Here is a 9,240-nt window from a genome sequence, read left to right as displayed (position 1 = left end):
TGAGAAGCACTCTAGAAAAACATCCCCCACACCAAAGGACTAACCCTCATCAGACAGTACCTGAACAGGCACTCCAACCTAAGTGGGACTAAGATTAATACTGTATGCAGGTTAACAGAAGCAGTATTAAGAAACAACTTCTTTCAATTCAACGGGAAGATTTACCACCAACAGAAAGGGGTAGCCATGGGGTCCAAAATGGACATGGCATATGCAAAATTAGTCCTCAGTGCCTGGGAAATGGATAAGGTTGAATCACTGCCCAGGTTCAACAACACCATAATGTACAGACGTTATATTCATGATGTCTTTTTTGTCTGGAAGGGGGACAGACTTTCTCTGAGCAATTTTCTGGAAATCCTTTTCCAGATTCTGGACTTCCTGACCCTCACAGTAGGACATATCGGAACCACCACTCAGTTGCTGGATATCCACCTCACTATAGACCTGGAAAGTGGACAGTTTGACTCCAACATCTACCGCAAGCCCACTTTCCGGAATAACTATCTAGAGTTCAGCAGCCAGCATCCCCTTTTCATGAAAAAGAATATTGTAAATGGACAATTCATCCGGTTATCCAGACTCATTTTTAAGGATGAGGTTTTCATCAAGGAAGGTTTTTACCTCAGAAACTTGTTCTTAAAAAGAAAATACCCAGAGTATTTAGCGGACAACCTGTTCCAAGAGATCATACAGCACAGGCACTCCAGGTACCCACCAATTCTGGAAAAGGGATTCACAGCAAGGGCCCAGAACGGACCAAACAAAAAGGACTGGGTGTCAAGTTTCCCCCTTCCAATTTCCACAGATATGTTTGGAATCAGAGGGGTCCTCACCAACAATTGGGACATCCTGCGAAGAGAAAGAGGTCTGACAAAGTTACTTGGGACATCACCGAACTTCTGTAACAAATGAACCTCTTCTTTTGGTGGTGCGTTCGAGAGGAATAAAAGCCCATCCCCACAGAGCAAAGTATCGACAGAACCTGGAATGTCTAACTATGGCAAGTATGTTGCCTGTATACACATACAAAAAGACAACAACGTCACCTTTCCGCACTGCAACAGAACTGTCAGTCTACATGACCACTATGACTGCAACACAAAAAATGTAATCTACTGTGCTTTCTGCGAACACTGTGGGAATTTCTATATCGGCAACGTGAAGAGAAAGCTGAGTAGCCATATTAAAGAACACACTGCAGCAATACACAAACAGGGCAGTTTGAATGGCTTGGCTATTTGCCCAAACTTTAAAGGATTCAAATTCACAGCGCTGGAAAAAATAACAGAATTTGTAGGGGACATGGATACATTCCTGCAAGTCCGGGAATTAAAATGGCAGATAGAACTGAGAGCTGTTGTCTACCCAGGTCTCAACGAAACACTGAACATTAAATGTGCACTTAAATGGTATAGAGATTGAAATGTGATAGGGTTTGAAGAATTGTGCAAGAGGGTTTGAAGAATTGTGCAAGTGGATTTAATGTGTTTATGGATTTACAACTGTGCAAGTGAATATAATGTGTTTCCTCCCTCTCTCTCTCTCTCTCTCTGACTTTTGCCTACCCCCTTACCCCCTGCACACATGCACCCAGTCACCAGGCTAGCCCGCACTGACCCCACTAGCAACCCCCCCGGTCTCACTTTTCACATAGCCATTCAAGGGGTGATACCATCCGAACCAGCCCATGGGCGGTACCATCTGCACAGACAGTCTTCTGGGACACTCTATTATTCATATGCTCCACAATCCATGTCATGGATGGCCCCCTAACAGCCCCCCTTTCAAGTCCACACCGCATTCCTCCCACTCCCCCATCAGGTGGCATACCCACACATTTAACTACACACACACTGATATCCAAGAATAGTAAGACTCTCTACCTGACTCCTCCACCTTCTGCCGTGCCCTTCTTTACTTACCTTTGGAGGCAGGGACTCATAAGTTATGTGTTTATATTAGAATTATCACAACATGACTCTCATCCTTCCCGGTTTCCCCATATTTTTAATATATATATATATATATTTTTTTTTACTTTTGCACGCAATTCCTTTTTGCACACAATCCCTTTTTTGCACACGATCCCTATTAGTATGCACAAGGCTATTACTGTCTGACCAATTTACATTATGTAACTGCGATTGTAATGTTAAAGAAAATGCACACAGCACCCTGCCTGTTCACACTTTACTATTGGAAAGGAACTGTTGTTAATTTAAATGGTCTGCTAGAACTAATGTATTTAAAGGAAGTGAAAATGGTTGCTCATAGTTATGAAACATGTATTTCTTTTTTTCAAAACAGGTTTATTGTTTTAACATATAAGAGAAATATCATAACAATTTTATACAAGCAATTAAAAATAGGTATTATTATAATATTCAACAAAACAACTAAAGTATTTACAAAGACATCCACTACAATCAGATCAATTAATTAAACTAAAATACCATGCTATTGAAATTAAAATTTTTTTAACAAATTTTGTAAATTATCCCATACAATAAAATAAGATGTTTTTCTATTTGTTCTAGTCCTAATTGTGTTTATTTCCATATGGCACACTATATTCATAACATTTTAAATTCATTGAACGAAGGAGGTGTATCTGAAATCCAATTTCTAGTTATTATTTTCCTAGCCACTGCTAGAATAGACCATAACAAGGGAAGCTTAACCTTTTAACACTTTGAGGTACAGGTGTGTTGAATAATATAAGAGATTTAGAAATAATGAAATTATCTGTAAAAAGAGCCTGCAAAAATTCATTAATTGACTTCCAGTATTCTTTCAATTTTATACAGTCATAAAACATATGAGCCCAGTCAGCATTAATTTCTATATTACATCTCTTACATAGATTATCTTTATTATTTATTTTATTCATCATCAAAGGTGTATAAAAAGATCTATGTAAAAATTTCCATGTATAAAGTCTCCAGACAATGGAAGACGTAGTTCTATAAGCAGATTTCAATATATATTGTTTATCTTGTTGATTTGGTGGGTCCCCATTAATAGAGGTGAAATAATTCCAGTATGAATCTACACTGTAAAAAGTTTCTTGTCTGATAACTTTATGTATGTATGAAAGTTTACCTTTATCAGAAACTTTATGTTGTAAATTTAATATCAAGTAATCAATCAGTGTTGGAATAGATTCTTTAACAGTTATAGACATTAAATCTATTTTATTAATGAGATGTTGTCTAAAGGTCTGAACCTCTAACCAGCAAGTTTCTCTTAGATCAAATTCTTGTTTTAAGAAATCTAGATTTTTAACTTTATTATCAGATATCAACTGATACCAGTACTTTAGATCATTATCTATAGCTAAATGAGTTCCTTCAGAAGTAGATGACAAAAGCATACCCTGAGTATACATTATAGGAAATACAATAAAATTCCATTCCCTATACTTAGGGTGCATGAATATAAAGTTCCGATAACTAATAATAATATTTAATGGGTAACAAACCATATGTTTAGGTGTAATAGGTGAAGTACAAAATTCCTTTAGTAACCATAACATGGAGTTATTTACAATCATATTTTTATGTGTTAAGGAGATTTTCATGAAGTGTATACTAATTAGCTCCCAATAATCTTTCCATTTTGTGACATATGACTGATCTATTAATAAAGTAATAACTTTTACAATAGAAGAGATAGTATATAAATTAAGGTCTGGAAAAGAAATACCCCCTTGAGACCAGCTATTAGTATGCTTCTTTAATGCAATCCTAAGTCTATTAGGTGCCCATAAGAAATTTAACATTAGTGTGTTCAGTTTCTTGATAATTATTTTTGTAGGTGGAAGTATTATTGATTGTATTAAGTATAAAATCTTGGGGAATATTATCATTTTAATAATTGTAAGTCTCTCCTCCATAGTAAAAAACATATTATTCCAGGTATTAAAAAGATTTTGTATATTAAGAAAACAGGTATTAGATAGTAGTTTACCTAAATAAGTTATCTGACCTGAATTGGGTACATATTTAGTAAAATCACTAATGAGAATATTTTTTCGTGTATATATAGGTAGTATTTTAGTTTTTTCTTCATTGAATATTAAACCAGAAATACTTTTAAAATTCATCATGTTATCAAATAGAGACTGTATAGAAGAATTAGATCATGCTGATGTAATTAGAACATCATCTGCAAAAAGTTGAATTTTAGATGTTGTATTTTCATCTGTTTCAAAACCCTCTATGTCAGTACTGTTTCTGATCAAATTACCCCAAGGCTCCATTACTAAAGTGAATAATAGTGGAGAAAGTGGACATCCTTGTTTTGTACCTTTAAGAATGGGTATTTTTTGTGAAACATATGTTCCTACCTTAATATAAGCCAACGTTCCTTTGTATAAATGTTCAATTAGATTTACAAATGCATCCGAGAAGTTTGTGCACTTCATTAAGGTAAACAGATAGTCCCAACTTACTGAATCAAATGCTGAACTTATATCAATACTAATAAGTGTTAAATCTTTCTTTTTCCTATTTGCAAAATCTATTAATGTTACAGTTCTTCTTATATTATCAAAAGTATTTCTATTTACAATGAAGCCTGTCTGATCTATATCTATAATGCCGGGAATGATTGTCTTCAATCTATCAGCAAAGATATTCATAAACATTTTATAATCAACATTAAGTAATGAGATGGGCCGATATGAAGAACATCTAGTTGGATCTTTATTAGGTTTTAAAATTGGCGAAATAAATGTATATTGCCAAGATGGGGGGGTTATTAATTCAGTTTGGGCCAAAATAAAAACCTTATGTATTAATGAATATGTATTTTTAGAAAGGATTTTATATATCTCTGGTATAATACCATCATTACCCGGTGCTTTGTTTGATTTAAGCTTATTTATTTGTGTAATAACTTCTGTATATGAAATACTCTTGTCCAATAGTTTAATCTGTTGTTTATTAAGCTTTTTATTCATATTTGTGGTTATAAACTCCTTTATTTTATCTTTAGGTTCCATGTTAATATTATTATGGTTAATTTTGTGAAAGTGATTTCTAAATTCATCTAGTATTTCTGGTATACTAGAAACATTCTTCTTTTTCCTTAGAGAAAAGATTTCTTTGATATGGTTTTGTTTATTCAACCTTTTGTTTTATTTTTAAGTCTATGTAAGTATTTGGGGCTTATTGAATAAGACAAAAACTTGTATTTCTCTAAAGTTATTTTAACTTTATGAGTTAAAATTTCTTTGTATTTCTCATTTAGTTTGTTTATTTCTTCAATAACTTTCTTGTCCATAATATTTTCTTTATTATTATGTTTATAAGAGTCTAATTTACTTTGAATATCTAACAATTCCTTATCCCAAGATTTCCTTTTATTATTATACCATCTGATACTTTGTCCATATAGATATGATTTTAAGGCATCCCAAACATAAACAATGGAGACTTCAGGAGTGTTATTTATGTCTAAAAATGTTTTACTTCTGAAAGTATATATTCTTTATAGTCTTTTAGTTGAGTTAAATATGCTGGTATCCTTTTGATCTGAACATTATGAGTATTTTTTATCATGAATTCAAAAACAATTGAATTATGATCAGATATAGGACATTAAATGATTTTGGAATTAATTAAATCTGTTACCATCTGGTTAGAAATAAAGACCCTATCTATTTTTGAATAAGTTTTGTATCTGTTAGAAAAAAGGTGTATGGTAATGATTTTGAATCTATCTGATTATTAATATCATTCAAATGATAAGAATTAGCAAAATCCTTTAAATGTTTTGCATTCGATGTAATTCTTCTCTTTCCTATAGTGGTAGTATCACTGTCATGTAGTATACAATTAAAGTCACCAGCTAAAATAATATCTCCTATAGAGAATGATATGATCTTATCAAGATGATGTTTCACTGTATTAATACCAATTCCAGATATCCAATATACATTAATTAAAGTGTAAGTCTTCCCATTAATTTGTATTGTAACCATACAAAACATTCCTTTGTCATCCTGATAAGACTTAATGGTTTTAGGAATGGGCATACTTTTATTCCATAAAATAGCCACTCCTCTTTTTTTCTGAGTGTGCTCTGAACTAACCAATACTGTATATTTGTTTGTGGCTAGTTTATCAATATCTTTTTTCAAGAGATGGGTTTCTTGTAGGAAGACTAAGTTGGCCTTATGTAAATTAATGTATCTTATTAGGCTTGCCCTTTTACATGGATTATTCAATCCATTAATGTTTAAAGAAATTCCTTTTAAAGATGTCATTTGGCATTTTTAAAACTTAAGAATCTTATGATCAAAATAACAAATAACAAGATAAGTAATGTTACATCTCCTCCTTTAGGTGTACCTTTAAATATAGCTATATTTATTGAATCTCTTATAAGATTTCGTATAGGATTCAATTTTGTTTGTAGTGACAATGAATGTACAAAATATATTGTGGATGTCAAAACTATATACAAATAACAATAAACAAGTGAAAATAATGTAAGGATTAAACCTTGCATCCAGCCTGATGTTGTAAACTCCAACTTAGAGTAGTATTTACCACTCACGTTAACCCCCTACCCTAAGCAGCAGTACGTCAGCTACCACCTTATCAATTTAATACTAGTTATATTTAACTGAAGTTAACAGTTTTCAATTCAATTATCTAGCAAGACAAGACTATACATTTGGTAAAACAGCATCATATAAACTAAAATAAACCTTTTTTTTTTTTTTTTTTTTTAAATGTGTAATATAAAACACTTGTATTCAAATAGCATTCAAATAATCTTGATGTTAGAAATCAAGAAGAGAGAAAAATAAGTTCTAACATTCATTTAAATCAAAAACTTTGGCTAATATGATTCAGACATTACATATATTAGGATGCATCTATTTTCTGTCATGTAAATACAGTTAACAGCTTCCAAAAAAAACCTTGAATTGCTTGTATATGAGCATTTACTCAAACTCATTATTGCCAATAGAATAAAATATTGTATTCACAGAAATTGTTATAACTCATACTTCATAGTTAAGCAGATTCTCAGAAACATTTATATACATATCTACATACACACACATACACACACACACACACACACACACACACACACACACACACACACACACACACACACACATATATATATATATACATACATACACACATACACACACATATACATATACATAGATATATATATATATATATATATATATATATATATATATATATATATATATACATACACATACACACACACATACACACACACACACACACACACACATACACATGCACATACACACACACACAAACACACACACACACACATACACACATACACACAAACACACATACACACATACACACACACACATACACACACACACACACACACACACACACACACACACATATATATATATATATATATATATATCTGATCTCACTGAGTTGTATCTTTACTGAGCACCATCTTACATTGCTGTCCCTTCAATAAATCTGTCTGCTTTATACAAAATAATGCACAGCAAACACATTTTAGTAACCAGATTTTACAAACATGCTATACTACTGCTTTAAAATATATCACATGACAATTTCTTCCAGTATAGAGTTATAAAATTATTTATGCTTGTCAATCAGATGAATTAAATGAGTTATAGTAATGTATATGTTTGGGACATAGGTTTTTAACACATATTATTAATCTGCTATTCCCGTATCTGTGATGTGTCAGTGTGATATCTAGGTCAAAGGTGAGACCAGCTGCTTTCAGCTTCTCTGTGAGAATTCTGAGAGTTGAAGCTTTTGAAGTAGCTCATGGACACTGTGCATGAGACAGCCCACATCCCAGATTGTCTCTCTTAACATTTTGGCGGGAAACTTATTAAAGACTAGTGACAAACATTCATTTAGCAGTGTAAATGCATCTAAACATGACAAAACCTTCACAATGCATTCTACAGGTTATTACAGACTCTATGTAAGTGAAATCAAGCCCAAAATTATTAATAAGTAACAAAACTCAACATTTTTGTCCCAACTCAACTCCTATGCGAATCTTATTATTTACTGTGTCTATATGATCAAAAGTAGAAAGTAAAAGGGTGTAAGGCAGAAATAAAAAAAAAATGTAAGAGAAAGCTATAAGAAGTATATACAATGGAATATTACTTACTGTTTATATTAATAGAGTTAAAAATAAAACATATTATTTACTATTATTTAGTTCTAATTATTATTAGTTAAAGCATGACAGATTATTTACAAACAAGCATAAGCAGTGTAATCAAGAAAGTATAATTAGGTAGTGTCATTCCTGTATCTGTGATGTGTCAGTGTGATATCTAGGTCAAAGGTGAGACTAGCTGCTTTCAGCTTCTCTGTGAGAATTCTGAGAGTTGAAGCTTTTGAAGTAGCTCATGGACACTGTGCATGAGACAGCCCACATCCCAGATTGTCTCTCTTAACATTTTGGCGGAAACTTATTAAAAACTAGTGACAAACATTCATTTAGCAGTGTAAATGCATCTAAACATGACAAAACCTTCACAATGCATTCTACAGGTTATTACAGACTCTATGTAAGTGAAATCAAGCCCAAAATTATTAATAAGTAACAAAACTCAACATTTTGTCCCAACTCAACTCCTATGCAAATCTTATTATTTACTGTGTCTATATGATCAAAAGCATTTCTATATATTAATAAAGAAAAGAAAAGAGAGTAGAAAGTAAAAGGGTGTAAGGCAGAAATAAAAATGTAAGAGAAAGCTATAAGAAGTATATACAATAGAATGTTACTTACTGTTTATATTAATAGAGTTAAAAATAAAACATATTATTTACTATTATTTAGTTCTAATTATTATTAGTTAAAGCATGACAGATTATTTACAAACAAGCATAAGCAGTGTAATCAAGAAAGTATAATTAGGAATAGCATTTGAAGAACATATAAACTTTTAAAGGAAAAAAATGTATCAAATTGCTGACCTTATTTTTCCTCTTCAGAAAGAGAAACAAGTTAAATCACAGCTTGCCATTAAATCTCCAGATATTTTGACTAGTTATGAAACAAAACATTTCTTTGCACACAGAGAATAACTTTGATTAAATCTTTTCAAAATATTTGTTGCTTCTTGGAAATGCAGGAACTATATTTAAAAAGATTAATAATAAAATAAAATGATGAGAGAGAAAAAAACATAGTACAAATCATTTGTTTTTT

Source organism: Protopterus annectens, chromosome 5.part0, assembly GCF_019279795.1.
Source record: "Protopterus annectens isolate FY-2018-M chromosome 5.part0, PAN1.0, whole genome shotgun sequence".
In the NCBI taxonomy this organism is placed as follows: domain Eukaryota; kingdom Metazoa; phylum Chordata; order Ceratodontiformes; family Protopteridae; genus Protopterus; species Protopterus annectens.
The sequence above is the reverse complement of the archived record's forward strand: the minus strand, read 5'-3'. Positions refer to the sequence as shown.